General features: G+C 48.2%; 1 pseudogene; it reads left to right on the forward strand.

The window, feature by feature from the left end:
• The first annotated feature begins 3,832 nt into the window (after nucleotides 1-3,832).
• On the forward strand, nucleotides 3,833-4,353 carry LOC103295802 (jun dimerization protein 2-like; annotated as a pseudogene).
• The last annotated feature ends 10,370 nt before the right edge of the window (nucleotides 4,354-14,723 follow it).

Consider the following 14,723-nt stretch of genomic DNA (forward strand, 5'->3'; position numbering starts at 1 on the left):
CTGATGATCTTTTCCCCACAACAAACTGCCTCTTGCCCACAGGTTGAATTGGAATGAGAGATGAAGGAAACCATGGATTGCTGATTTTGGTACTCAGTCTTAAAAAATAAAAGTAATACGGGCTGAAAAGGGCTGTGTGGCAACCCTGAAAGTGTCTGATGAGATCTTTAGACTCCTAATAGGTCTCAGTGGAAAGAAAGCATAGCAAAATTAACCATATGAAGGAGAGAAAGGTGCCATATTCCAAAGTGCAGAATTTTAACCCATGTGAACCAGCAACTGGTGTTGCTACTACCTATCCTGCCAGGAAATATCTGTTAATATCAATGTAAATCAAACTTAAGCATTTGATTAGGGGCATTGTTTCTTTTTTTTAATTCCTTTTTTTAAAATTTTGCTTTATTGTTAAAAATATTATAGGTGTCCCCTGTTTTTGTTTGTTTTTTCCCATTGACACCCTCCATCTCACACCTCCCAGACCTTCACTACTCTATGGTCTGTGTCCATATCTATATATATAAAACCCTAATATGCAAATAGACCGAACTGCAGAACAAGAGAACAACCAAACAACCAAACAACCAGACACCATGATGTGTGCTGACCACCAGGGGGTGCACACGGAACATGACAGGCATTGGTCATGGCGGGGTGGTGGAGGAGGTGAGCGGGGGCACCAGACCAAGGTGGGGAGCTGGTGGCTGTCATCAGGGCAAGCCTCTGGTGGTTGCTGTAATTTCACATAAGCTCTCCAGTGAAGAGTGATGAATCAGATTCATCAGACTTTGATACAGGTAATTTTAAGATTTTGTTGAAATGTAAAAATATCAATTAGTTTTTATGTTGATCTTCAGCTTAGCAAAAATCAATGTTTGTTTATTATAATATCTGTAAGCCATATGCATCTCCAGCCAATAACATTTTCTGTCAGTATTTTGAGTTATAAATAGAAGCAAGTGTTCAAAATTTTTCATTAAGGTAATGTGAGTATTAGAATTTACTCACCCATTTTATTTCAAACAGTACAGTGTGGAATTACTAAAAATTTAAATAAATTTAAGCTATTTTACAAGTAGCCACAATTTTAACTCTGTCCCTTTGCCCTTCTTCCTCTCATTACTATTTCGGTCTTTGTCTGCATATATTTTCCATGTGGCATCAAGTTCTGGATCTATAAAATAGAGGTCGTGTTTTCCCCAAAAGAGAACTGTGAAATTTTGACTAACCACAAAAATCACTTCCAGCTTTTTTGACGCTGCAATTTTATCGACTCACTAATTTTAGCATTCTTTCATTTGGCCAGGAAATTTAGAAAGATCCAAATGCAAAAACATTTTTTAGAAAATGACTCAACCTTATATAAGAATAAGGTAATATGAGGCACAATCTTTACCAAACTTTCTAAAGATGTGGTTATGCATTTCTGGCAGTCCACCAGCATGATATTCACGTTCACTGCAGCTTCCAACTAGAACACACAAGAGGAAGAGGAGAAACAAGATCCCTAGGCATATCTGTCTCCGTGTGTGTTAAAAAGTTAGGGGGCAAGGGGCAGTGATATGTAGGCATCATGTGCTGACAGGAAGTTCATTTCTAGTCTAAGGTAAGGCTGAAACTCATCAAGAGCACCATGTAATTGTTAACTTCTAGGTAAACAGAAGTAGATGGGCCATACTGCCATGAGTCAAATCATAGACAGGGTGACTTGTTTTGAGGAAAACCATTACAAATCCCAGAAGGCAAAGAAGCTCAACAGTAAACATAAATTGGATTTAAAAGTAGAAGATATTGCCACATCACTAAAAAGACTCTTCCTTTTATGTCATGTTGTAGGAAACATGTATGACACATGTTGCACTTTCACATCTGTCTATGGTGACAAGTATAGTTTATTTTAAACACAAGATCAGCAATTCTTTAATAATTTAAAATTTCTAATAAGCAGTTGCTAATAATTTTACTTATCCTGAGCTATCCTCCTTAGCATTTTCTTTTTCTGTGTTTGTAATTCTAAGAAGCCTCCACAAAAGTTGACCCAAACGCATATTTCCTTAAAAACAGATTGATTTGTTCCTTTTCCCACTCCATCATATTTCTTTATCTTAGCAACTAAAATACTCTATGGGTCTGTTGTACCACAATCATAGGTGCCTATATTTATTTCTACGACATTCTGAATTTTCCCTTATCTTTTCAAAACGCTATCTCACTCCAATAAGCAAGTGGTACTTTATATAAAGTGTTTCAACTTCCCTACTAGGTTCTGATTTTTCTCAGGCTCGTTTAGATGCCCTTTCAGGTTTTTCACATCTCCTATCTATACCTATCCTATATAATAATAGACAAATATGTAAATTGACCATACCTCCGACACACCCACAAGCCACACCCACAAACCACGCCCACCATCCAATCAGAGTGAGCATGCAAATTAACCCAAACCAAGATGGCTACAGCCACAGAGAGCAAGGTTTCCTAGGTAACAGAGGAAGCCAAGCTTTCTGCCAGCCATTGCAGGCCTAAGCCTCCACTCAAGCTACAAAGTTTCAATTATAGAAGGTAAACAAATTCAAACAAATGGCGGCAGAATGGAGCTTGAGAGAGCAGGCCAGGGTTGCCGCCGGCAACAGGGGAAGCAAAGCTTTCCACACACCCTGGCCAGGCCCACCCGCTTAAGGCTACAAAGTTTCAATTATATTTGGGCCTCGGAGGGAGCCCCAGGCTTGGCTCTGCTCCAGGCTACAAAGTTTCAATTGTAGAAGGAAAATAAATTCCAGATACCAGGGCCTCCACTTGCGTTCCCAGGGGGCGTGGCCGGCCTGCAAACCACCACAGGCCCCTCGCTCAGGCTGCCCCACACCCCAAGGGTACCCCACCCTGATCAGGGACACCCTTCAGGGCAAACCAGCTGGCCCCCACCCCTGTACCAGGCCTCTATCCTATCTAATAAAAGAGTACTATGCAGATTGATCATCACTGCAACACACAATATAGCTGCCCCCATGTGGTCAAAGATCCTGCCCCCATGTGGACACAGGATGGCCACCACAAGATGGCCAGCTGGAGAGGGCAGTTGGGAGGCACCTGGCCTGCAAGGGAGGGCAGTTGAGAGGGACCAAGCTTGCAAGGGAGGGCAGTTGGAGGTGATCAACCCTGCAGGAGAGGGCAGTTAGGGGTGACCAGGCCGGCAGAGGAGGGAAGTTGGGGGCAAACAGGCTGGCAGCAGAGTGGTTAGGGGGTGATCAGGCTGGCAGGCAGAAGCGGTTAGGGGCAATCAGGAAGGCAGGCAGGCAAGCAGTTGGGAGCCAGCAGTCCTGGATTGTGAGAGGGATGTCCGACTGCCCATTTAGGCCCAATCCCACCAGGGGTCCCAGATTGGACATTCCTCCAAGGGTCCCAGATTGGAGAGGGTACAGGCTGGGCTGAGGGACAACCCCCCTCCGTGCACGAATTTCGTGCACCGGGCCTCTAGTCTATACTAATAAAAGGGTAATATGATAATTAGACCAGATAGATGAGATGTCTTCCGGACATCATTCCAGATGTCCTTCAGGACTAAGCTGCGGTGGTTAGGGGTGATCAGGTAGGCAGGCCAGCGGTTAGGGGCGATCAGGTGGGCAGGCAAGTGGTTAGGGGTGATGAGGCAGGCAGGTAGAGCCCCGGAATCTATTGCCTCAAAGAGGGAGACTCATGCCGCCTGACACAGCCTGCAGGAGGCCCTGGCAGCGGTGGATGCTGCAGGGCAGGGCTGGTGCCTGGAGGCTCCTGAACAGGCATGGCGCCTGCAGCCTGGCACAGGCCCCGGGGTCGCAGCCTCCTCCCGTGGCTTCTGCAGGGCTGGACTGCCACTCCTCCTGCCATGATGCCTGGGTAGATCCCGGACCCTTCCATGACTGCCGGCTCTCTGCCAGGGCTCGGCCCCCTGACTGGACTCCCCAGCTTGGCGGCCCTGACTGCAGAGGAGCTGACATATGCTGACATCCACAACATTGGGGCCATGATTGCCCCTTTGCACTTCCTGGAGGTGAAACTGGGCAAGAGGCCTCAACCTGTGAAAAGTGAGCTAGACGAGGAAGAGGAGCGAACGAAAAGGCACTGGGGAAAGAACAAAGTGGTGGCAGCCCGATGCCGGAACAAGAAGAAGGAGCGGACGGAGTTTCTGCAGCGGGAGTCTGAGTGGCAGGAGCTCATGAATGCGGAGCTGAAAACCCAGATGGAGGATCTGAAGCAGGAGCGGCAGCAGCTCATCCTGATGCTCAACCGGCATCACCTCACCTGCGTCATCAGGACTGACTGCGTTCAGACCCCAACTCGGAAGACAATCCACTGCTGGAGCAGCTGGAGAAGAAGTGACCGTGGGCTGGGAGGAGGAAGTGGAGGAGGAGGAGATGAACAGAGGGAGGAGGAGGATCCCAGAAGGCTCTTCCTTGCTACATGAAAAACTCTCAATGAGGCTCAGCACAGCCTGCATCAGCCGGGCTTTTTTGTGAAACTTAGATCAGCCACACCAGGGGAAGAACCCCAGGCTGATGAAACCCAGAATCAAGTGCTGAGACCAAAGTAGTCCTGAGGAGGGCCTGTTCTGCCTGGGGCCAGGCTTTCAGGAGGCAGGATGGAGGCTCTGGGCCGGAGAGACGCCCAACTAGGCAGCTGTGGGCACATCTCCAGCCTCTCCGCCAGGGCATCCACCCAAAGGACCTCTGAGCAGCCGGGAAAAGCCATGAGTTGCAACCAAAATTAGGCTGTGTATGGAACTACAATCTGCCTACCCCCAGCCCTGATCCTGACCCTGACTCTGATCCTGATGCAAGGCTGGAGAAGGGCACAGTGCCAGGCCCTGCTATACTCACCCTCCGTGGTCCAGCTCAGTCCTGCCCGGAGTGGCAGTCAGGGCACACCCTCATGGCCCTGCTGGAGTTGCTGTGGGCACGAGGCACGGGCACCCTTCCCAAGCACATACTCACTGAATGTTTACAGACTGGCTGTCCTGGCAGGGCTTTCAACTGCACATGTTTTTTTATACTTTCTCTTTTTTTAATTTAATATATTTTATAAAAAAACTGATTTTATACAAGCAATATATAAATGGATTTCTATAATCACTCGATGTGATACAGTATAAATATGCTATGGTTTGTTTGTTACAAACAGATATTCAGCAGTTATGGCTGTTGTGTGTAACTTCTAAGTACTGTAGTCTCTGGGTGTTGGGGTGGCAGGGGCAGGGGTGCAGTGCATTTCCATCCTGGTAAATCCTTCATAGTACTCAGTTCTGTATCTCTCAGTAAACATTATTCTTACTTTAAAAAAAAAAAAAAGAAAACAAAAAGAAAGAGGGAGGCCCAGGCTACCCGGCTGGTGACGCTGCAGCAGGTGGGTGGGGCCTCCCTCTGCGGCGTGATCGATATGGGGACCCCGCCATCGATTATCCCACAGAGGGAGGCCCAGGCCACTGGCCAGAGATGATATGGCGGGTGTGCGGGGCCAGCCAGTGATCGCCACGCAGAGGGAGGCCCAGGCCAGCCAAGTGATTGCACCCCATGCCTGTCGCCTGCAGAGGGAGGCGACTGGTGGCAGTGGGGGGGGGGGAGCGGGGGCGGGCAGCTCTGCACAGATGGCAAGCAGTGGCAGCAGTGGGGGTAGGGCCATCTGCCAGCAGCTGGGGGAAGGAAAGCCCCGATAGGCCCTGATCTCAATCCAGGCCTAGGAACCCTACCTGAGGGTCCCAGATTGCAAGAGGGTGCAGGTCGGGCTGAGGGACCCCCCCGAGTGCATGAATTTTTGTGCACCAGGCCTCTAGACTATAATAATCTATAATAATAAAAGCATAAGATGCTAATTAGACCGGATGGCTGAATGACCTTCCGGATGACCTTCCGGACAAAGCTGGGGCTGTGAGGGCTGAGCCCCTTGCACGAATCTCGTGCATTGGGCCTCCAGTTATATATAAGCTGCTTACGCTTTGTGTACAACTTCACATGTAGTATCAAATTAATCATACTCCTGCATTCAAGGCACCTGTCATAATAACAGTTTGGGATGCCCTTTTCCTTCATTTATCTAATTTATAACTTTTTGCTTTCTTTTTTTCTCTCTAAATCTCTGTTTCCTTCCTCATAGTCAACTAACTTAAATGTGTTGGATATGTATCTTAAGGTTTGCATGTATTTGTATCATTGTCTGATGTTTTAAGTATATATGTTCAATTTAGACACTCAGCATTTATGATTATCATCTATCCACTTTTCTATGTATATTCTAGTTCCTTGCTTCTAAATGCTGCATACTATACAATATTTTTACTTGTCTGAAATTCCCTTGGGATGAACACCTAAATTCACTATACATATCAGCTACCACAGTGGAGCATTAGTTGTTTTTGTCATTGGCATTACTAACAGATATTACTCATAGTATATGAATACATAGGAGGAGATTTGTGCTCTCTGGCCACCTTTTATATATAATTCTGGCCCATAAGTGTGGGCAGATATGACATAGGTAACTTCTGGGCTGGAGCATTTAATTACCAATCTGATACCCTCTAGAGCTGATCTTTTCCTCCTCACACTGTTCACAGTGGGTGGCTGCACTCTCGGCCTGCCAACCTGTGATGGACTCACAGTGTGAACAAAATCCAAACCTATGTGACTGTAAGGAAGGGGTTTGGAGGCTATCACAGCATAATCTCATCTCTCCTGACTCATACAGTCATCATGGGGGTCCCTTCCCAGCAGTCCTGTGTGAGAATATATTGGGGTATGTAACCAGGAATAGGACTTATAGGACATAGAGGGTATGCAGTTTAAATCTGAGTTAGTATTGCTAGAGTGCTCTTGAGGAAGGTTAAGCTTGTCTGGTTTCTCCACATCCCCACTAATAATTACCACTATTCAACTTTCTAATTTCTATCAGTCAGATGGTTGTAAAGTGGTAAATTACTTTACTTTAATTTGCATTTCTCTGATTACAACTGAGCTTGAGGATCTCTTCATGTACTTGATAGCTATTTGTGTTTAACTGTCTGTTTATTATCTCTTTATATCATTTGTGCATATTAGCTTCTTCTCACAGAATTTATGTTTAATATGGTATCGTGTATTTACTCATGCAGTATAGCCTATTTTAATATAGTCTTTTTTTCCTAAAAGGGGAAAGATATATTTACAGAAACTTTTCTTTCAAAGGTCACCAATAGCTATTTCCTGTAAAATTAAAAAGACTTTTTCATACCCACTCATCCTTTTTTGTTGTTTTTGTTAATCCTCCCCTGAGGATATTTTCCCATTGATTTTTAGAGAGAGGGAGAGACAGAGAGAAACATCGATGTGAGAGAGACACATCGATTGGTTGCCTCCTGCATGTAGCCCAACCAGGGCTATGTAACAAGGGTATGCAACAAGGGTATGTGTCCTTGACTGGAGTCAAACCTGGGACCCTTCAGCCCATGGGCCAATGCTCTATCCACTGAGCCCACCCTCCCCTGCCTTCCCTCTGAGGTTTGATGGTTTGATCAATGCTTCTCTGTCTTTGGATCTGTTTTTGTTCATCAGTTTATGTTGTTCATTATAATCCACAAATGAGTGAAATCATGTGATGTTTATCTTTCTCTGACTGACTTATTTCACTTAGCATAATGCTCTCCAGCTCCATCCATGCTGTTGCAAATGGTAGGAGTTCCTTCCTTTTAACAAAATATTCCATTGTGAAGATGTACCAGTTTTCTAATCCACTCATCTGCTGATGGGCACTTAGGTTGTTTCCAAATCTTAGCTATGGTAAATTGTGCTGCTATGAACATAGGGGTGCATATATCCTTTCTGATTGGTGTTTCTACTGTGGAGAACAGTATGGAGTTTCTTCAAAAAACTAAAAATGGAACTCCCATTTGACCCAGTGATGCCCATTTTTAACTATATTGTTATATTCTGCATTTCCAAAATTTGCTTTGCTTTTTCTAATAACATAAATAATGCATAGTAATATTCTGGTTTTGGAATCCGATATAATAAAAGGATAATATGCAAATTGACCCTAAGGGCAGAACGACTGGTCACTATGATGCACACTGACCACCAGGGTGCAGACACTCAATGCAGGAGCTGCCCCTTGGTGGTCAATGCACTCCCACAGGGGGAGCTCCACTCAGCCACAACCTAGGCTTACAGCTGAGAGTGCAGCAGTGGTGGTGGGACCCTCTCCCACCTCCTCTGCAGTGCTAAGGATGTCCTGCAGGGAGCAGGCGTAAGCTGCAGTTGGACATCTTCCGAGCACTCCTGGGTTGCAAGAGGGATGTCTGACTGCCAGCTTAGGCCCGATCTCCCAGGGAGCCGGCCTATGCCAGCAGGTAGATATCCCCTGAGGTGTCCCAGACTGCAAGAGGGTGCAGGTCAGGCTGTGGGACTCCCCTGAGTGCACAAATTTTCATGCACCGGGCCTCTAGTAATTAAATAATACAGAATTTGAAGTAAAAAATAACATTCACGTTTTCATTCACCTATCCCAAATTAATACTTTTGCCTTTTTTTCCTCCCAGAAGTAACCATTTGGTGTATTCAGTTATGTATAGAGTTTGTTTATCTATTTATAACGATGCACACAAACATATACTTCATCCCTTTTTTATTACTTAAAGTGAGCTGGTGCTTGTTTAATGTTTATATATGTTACTTTCATTTTTTTTAACCTTCTATTTTATTATATGTAACTAGGGGCCCGGTGCACGATATTCGTGCACTGGGGTTGGGGGGTCCCTCAGCCCAACCTGCCCCCTCTCACATACTGGGTGCCCTCAGGGGATGTCCTACTGATGGCTTAGGCCCGCTCCCCACTCTCCTTTGTGGGAGGCAACCGGGCTGATCAGGGGAAGGCACCAGCCCCATCACCCCACTGCTGCAGCCACTACCAGTCACCACAGCCACGAAGGTGTTTTCATCAACACGGACTCCAGTCCCTTCACCAAGAAACAATGACAACTTTCTTTAGGGAGGGAGAGACAGAGAGAAACATCAATGTGAGAGGGACACTTTGATTGGTTGCCTCCTGTATGAGCCCTGACCATGGGCGCCAGGCTGGGGGGCATGCAGGGACCCCTGGGCCGCACGCAGTGGTGGCCCCCAAGGGTCTCCACACACCCCAGAGGCCAGCAGCCAGCCCCCCATCATGTGCGCCAGGCTGGGGGCGTGGAACCAAACTGCCTCTTGGTGCTGGAGCATTCCCAAGCGGCTGGGGGCACTATGGTGACAGGGGATGTTTCCACCCCGCCCCGCCCCCAGCCCCTTGGCTCCTGCACCTATAGGCTCAAAGTGGCCAGGGGGCGTTCTGGGAACCCTGCCACTCAGGACCTAAGCAAGGGGCCTACAGGCTCGGACTGGCCTGGGTCCTGAGGATGTTTGCGGGACCCAGCCCCTTGGCGCCTGCACCCTTAGGCTCCAAGTGGCCTGCACCCTTAGGCTCCAAGTGGCCAGGGGGCATTCTGGGACCCTGCCCCTCAGGACCTAAGTGCAGGCCTACAGGCTCTGATCGGCCTGGGTCCCGAGGATGTTTATGCTCAGGATCTAAGCGCAGGCCTACAGGATCTGAGAGGCTTGGGTCTGAAGGATGTTTCCCAGACCCCAGACTGCTGCAAGTGTTTGGGGGCGGGAACATAGCGACACGGGAATGTTCCCGCCCCGCCAAGGCTCCCAGTGGCCAGGGGGCCGTTCTGGGGCCCCTGCCACTCAGGACCTAAGCGCCAGCCTACAGGCTCTGAGCAGCTTTAGGTCCCAGACCCCAGACTGCTGCAAGTGTTTGGGGGCGGGAATGTTCCCGCCCACCAAGGCTCCCAGTGGCCAGGAGGCGTTCTGGGGCCCCTGCCGCTCAGGACCTAAGCGATCCGCCTGAGTCCGGAGGATGTTTATGGGACCCAGGCTGCTCAGGACCTAAGCGCAGGCCTACACGATCTGAGAGGCTTGGGTCTGAAGGATGTTTCCCAGACCCCAGACTGCTGCACGTGTTTGGGGGCGGGAACATTCCCGTGTCGCTATGGCGACACGGGAATGTTCCCGCCCAGCCAAGGCTCCCAGTGGCCAGGGGGCTTCTGGGGCCCCTGCCACTCAGGACCTAAGCGCGGGCCTACAGGCTCTGAGTGACTTAGGTCCCAGACCCCAGACTGCTGCAAGTGTTTGGGGGCGGGAACATTCCCGCGTCGCTATGGCGACGCGGGAATGTTCCCGCCCACCAAGGCTCCCAGTGGCCAGGGGGCGTTCTGGGGTCCCCGCGGCTCAGGACCTAAGCGATCCCGCCTGGGTCCGGAGGATGTTTATGGGACCCAGGCTGCTCAGGACCTAAGCGCAGGCCTACAGGCTCTGAGCAGCCTGGGTCCGGAGGACGTTTACAGGACTCAGGCTGCTCAGCACCCGCATATGCAAATTAACCGCCATCTTGTTCGCTCTGATTGGCTGTGGGCGTAGCGAAGGTGCGGTCAATTTGCATGTTTGGGTATTATTAGGTTAGATTGATTCAAGTTTAACTTCTGTCTATCGTGGACAAAGGGTGATAGTAGACCTATAAGAAGCTTTTATAATAATCCACTTGGAGAATGATAAAAGCTTTCCCTGGGTTAAGGTCATCTGAAATAGGAGAACTGGACATGTAAGGATGATTTGGAGGATAGAATTTCTATGACTTGGCAATCTCCTATTTGGGATATGCATAGTAGATGATAGAGCTAACTCTGAGATTTCTACTGTAAGAGACCAAAGTGTAAGTGGCTGCAATATAGAACTCAGGGAGATATCAGGCAGAATGGGGAAGAGTTACTGATTTTGAGAATGTGAACAACAGGCACTTTGATTTCTTTAGACTTTAACTTGTGAGAAATTTTAAGTTCAGAATTTAAGTTCTCCCTAAATTCTGGGAATTTGAAAATGGGAGGAAAATATTTGTACTTAAATTTGGCATACCTTTTTATCATTGGCAATTTATTATTGAAGTTGTGTTATTTATTTTATTATGACAAAACTAGAGGCATGGTGCACAAAATTAGTGCACTGGGGAGGGTGTCCCTCAGTCCAGCCTGCACTCTCTCCAATCTGGGACCCCTTGGGGGATGTCCAACTGCAGGGATCGGGCCTAACCCTGCAGTCGGACATCCCTCTCACAATCAGGGACCACTGGCTCCTAACCACTCACCTGCCTGCCTAATTGCCCCCTAACTGCTCCCTTGCTGGCCTGATTGACACCTAACTGCTCCTCTGCCAGCCTGATTGCCCCCAACTACCCTCCCCTGCTGGCCTGATCACCCCCAAGGCTTTTATTAGTATAGATATGACCCTGCACAGAAAATTTCACTAACCCTGCTTTACAATAAGGACTTGACTATTGAATCATTGGGGCCAGACACCAAGATTTCCTTTCTTTGAATATTGGAGGGAATAATTATCTTGTCCTTAAGTTGCACTGAAATTCAAATGAGATAATGACTTAGAAAAGTATAAAAACACCATATAAAGACAACTGTCTCTTTCATGTACTGAAAAGACAATAAAGTGGTAAAATGAAAAACACTATTTTTATTCTCCCCCTTTCTTCCTTTACAGCCTTTATTTAAACTTTGAAATTTATAAAAATTTCACTCCAATTTTCATTTCTTTACATTCAATATTATTTTGTATTGGTTTCAGGTTTCATATTAGTTACAGAATAGTGGTTAGACAATCATATACTTTACAAAGTGTTCCTCAGATATTTCCAGTACCCACCTGGCATCATACCATCATTACAACACTATTGACTATATTCCCTATTTAAGTGACAATGGGTTTACAGATTCCTTCCAGTCTTTCTTTTGTGTTGCTCGTCCTTCCTTTTCTTTCTCACTTCTTCCCTCATTTTCCTTATATAGTATCTCAATTGGCCATCAAAGCTCAGTGAAGGCACTGGGACATGCTTCATCCATTTTACAGACCAGGAAACTGAGGCCAATTCCAGTTGGTTGTGGAACTTAACTCAGCGCACAGGGAGCCCTCAGAGCCATGCTCTCTGCCCTTCCTAAGGGGCAGCCGCCAGGCAAACAGAACAAACCTTCCAGTCAGGCTTCCGAGCCTCTTTCTCAAGCACCTCTTCATTGCAGACGCTCCACATTCTTTCCTCTCCCTGTCCCCAGCCCCCATTCTTTACTGCCCCCCCATTCTCCGGAGCAGGTGGAAGGCTTCGCACTCACCGCCAAGGTATGCTCTGCCGTGGGGCAGGGCGGCGCAGGCTTGCTTTTGGGTCAAGGTGGGAGCAGGAGTCGCCGCCTCTGAAGTTGGAAGGCCACCTGAGCGAGGCCCGTTAGCACTGGAAGCTTCTCTGAATCAAGTCAGTCAGTCCAGTACCCTGCAGTGCAGCACCCCTCCACTGAGTTGGCACTGCCCCTAAACCCCCACCTCAAGGCTGCGGGTCCTTGCCCCTCTGCCCGGGCATCCTTCCATGCCCCTTGATCCCTGGCCGGGCCCACCCACGTCTTGGGGGCACTGCAGAACCTCTCTCTCTCTGCAGATGAGGCAGATCCCTGCCCTCGGTCTCCGCAAAGCTATGAATCTGTGGCCAGAGGCCCTGTCTGGGTCTCAGCAACCCCATGCCTGCGATGTTCCCAGGGCCCCACAGGAGTGGCTAGGCGGGCCAACTGCCCCTCCCGGGGCCTGCGATGTTCACCAGCCCCATGGGAGTGGCTAGGCAGGCCAGGCCACGCCTACCCGGGGAAGCAATGTTCCCAGGGCCCCACAGGAGTGGCTAGGCAGGCCAGGCCATGCCTCCCCAGGGCAGCAATGTTCCCAGGGCCCCACAGGAGTGGCTAGGCGGGCCAACTGCCCCTCCCGGGGCCTGCGATGTTCACCAGCCCCATGGGAGTGGCTAAGCAGGCCCAGCCACTCCTCCCCAGGGTGGCAATGTTCCCAGGGCCCCACAGGAGTGGCTAGGTGGGCCTGCTGCCCCTCCCAGGGCCTGCGATAGACCCGGACCCCTTGGGTGGCGTCTGGAGCTGCCCACCCTGCCTCCCCGGGCCCCGATGGACTGGTACTTTGTGGGTGGCATCTGGCGCTGCCTGCCCAGCCTCCCCCACCCCCGATGGACCTGGACCTCCAGGAGCAGGCCATGGCACTGCCCGCCCCGTCTGTGTATGCAAGAGCCACACTCAAGGGGCCAAAGAGCCGCATGTGGCTCGCAAGCTGCAGTTTGCCGACCACTGCACTAGCCCACAAATATAAAACTCATTTTCCAATATTAGCTTATTAGTTAATAGAGATATAATTTTATAATGCCATGTACTTTGTTCATTCATTTCTTAGCTTGCCTAGAACTTGAAAAGAGGAAAAAACTGGTCCTATGTATTGGTAAACACCTCAGACCACAACTACTCACCTACTCAAGTCTGCCATTGCAGTATTGGCACAGCCATAAACAATGCATTATTGAAATATTATAGCTGTGTTCCAAAAAACTTAATTTATGTACAACAAAATTTGAATTTCATACAATTTTCTTGTCACTTGTCGGTGGTCTTGATCCAGCATCTAGAAGGGTTCAGAAATCTGGAGAAGGGGCTGTGCGTAAATTAAATAAGAGTCCAGAGATGAAACATAATTTTGAAAGGCATTATAGGGAGTCAGAGAAGACTTAGCTAAAGGAACTAAGTTCTCCTTGTCTCAGGACCCCTTGCTTTTTATTAGCACAAATTGTCCTAAGGCGAGGTAGATATACACATCAGAGGGTAGGGTTTTGTATACACAGTCCATTGTCAGAATGGGGAATTTGCCTACGGCTGTTCAGGTGTTTGACCAGTAGGAGGCAATAACATGTAGATTGAGATGCCCTCAGCTCTGCTGGTCTGACTGGCTCTGAGTTGCTGTGAGTGAATTTGAGTCCATGTATTATTCTTCTAAATTTTACTATTCGACTACGCCAGGGCAAGTCCTTCTCGAAACCTGCCCACTGTACTAACTGTTGGGAACTTAGTCCAAGTTCCTCCTTTATCTTCTGTTCACTAGACACAGGTCAATTCTTGGTGGCGGGGCTGATGGAGAAGCCATGAGAGGTTGTGGGTGTATAAGAATGAGTCTTTATTGCAGAAGCCAGTGGCCACAGAGCCATCAGACAAAAACAGTCCTTATAGCAAAGTCCATATAGGCAGCAGCCAGACACTGGCTGGTGAATACATATCTTTCCCATAAAGCAGCATTAGTCTGTACCCACAGTTAGTATCTGAGCAGCCGCATGCTGCCTGGAAACTAACCGCCTTACATTGTAGTGGTACCTGAGCTTTCTGGCTCAGCAGCTTCTTTGTTTCTCCTGCCCATCTGCTCTCTCTAGCAGACTTCTCCACACACTCCACTTTAACCCACTAGCTGGTCAGTAACCTACTTTTACACTACTAAGACAAAGAAGGCTTCATGCCAATAGTTACACCAGTCATATAGGCTACTGAAGGGCACAGTGGACCGTGTGTTCTTGCATCCGCTCATGGTATTTTGGCCTGATTAGGATTCCCAGGCTCAGAATCTTTGAACATCCCATTCAGGCACATGCCCAGAGCGGCCTTGGCCATTCTGGTGTATTGATAAGAAGGCATCTGTGCTCCCATTAACCTTGACTGTCCAGGGACCTGGCGTGGTTCCCAAAGGAGGACTGCTGCAATTGCATTTAATATGGTAAGGCTACTTTATTCCTAAAATCTCAAAAAATAAAATCTCAAGTAGATAATGGTT

Source organism: Eptesicus fuscus, chromosome 3 (assembly GCF_027574615.1).
Source record: "Eptesicus fuscus isolate TK198812 chromosome 3, DD_ASM_mEF_20220401, whole genome shotgun sequence".
Taxonomy (NCBI): domain Eukaryota; kingdom Metazoa; phylum Chordata; class Mammalia; order Chiroptera; family Vespertilionidae; genus Eptesicus; species Eptesicus fuscus.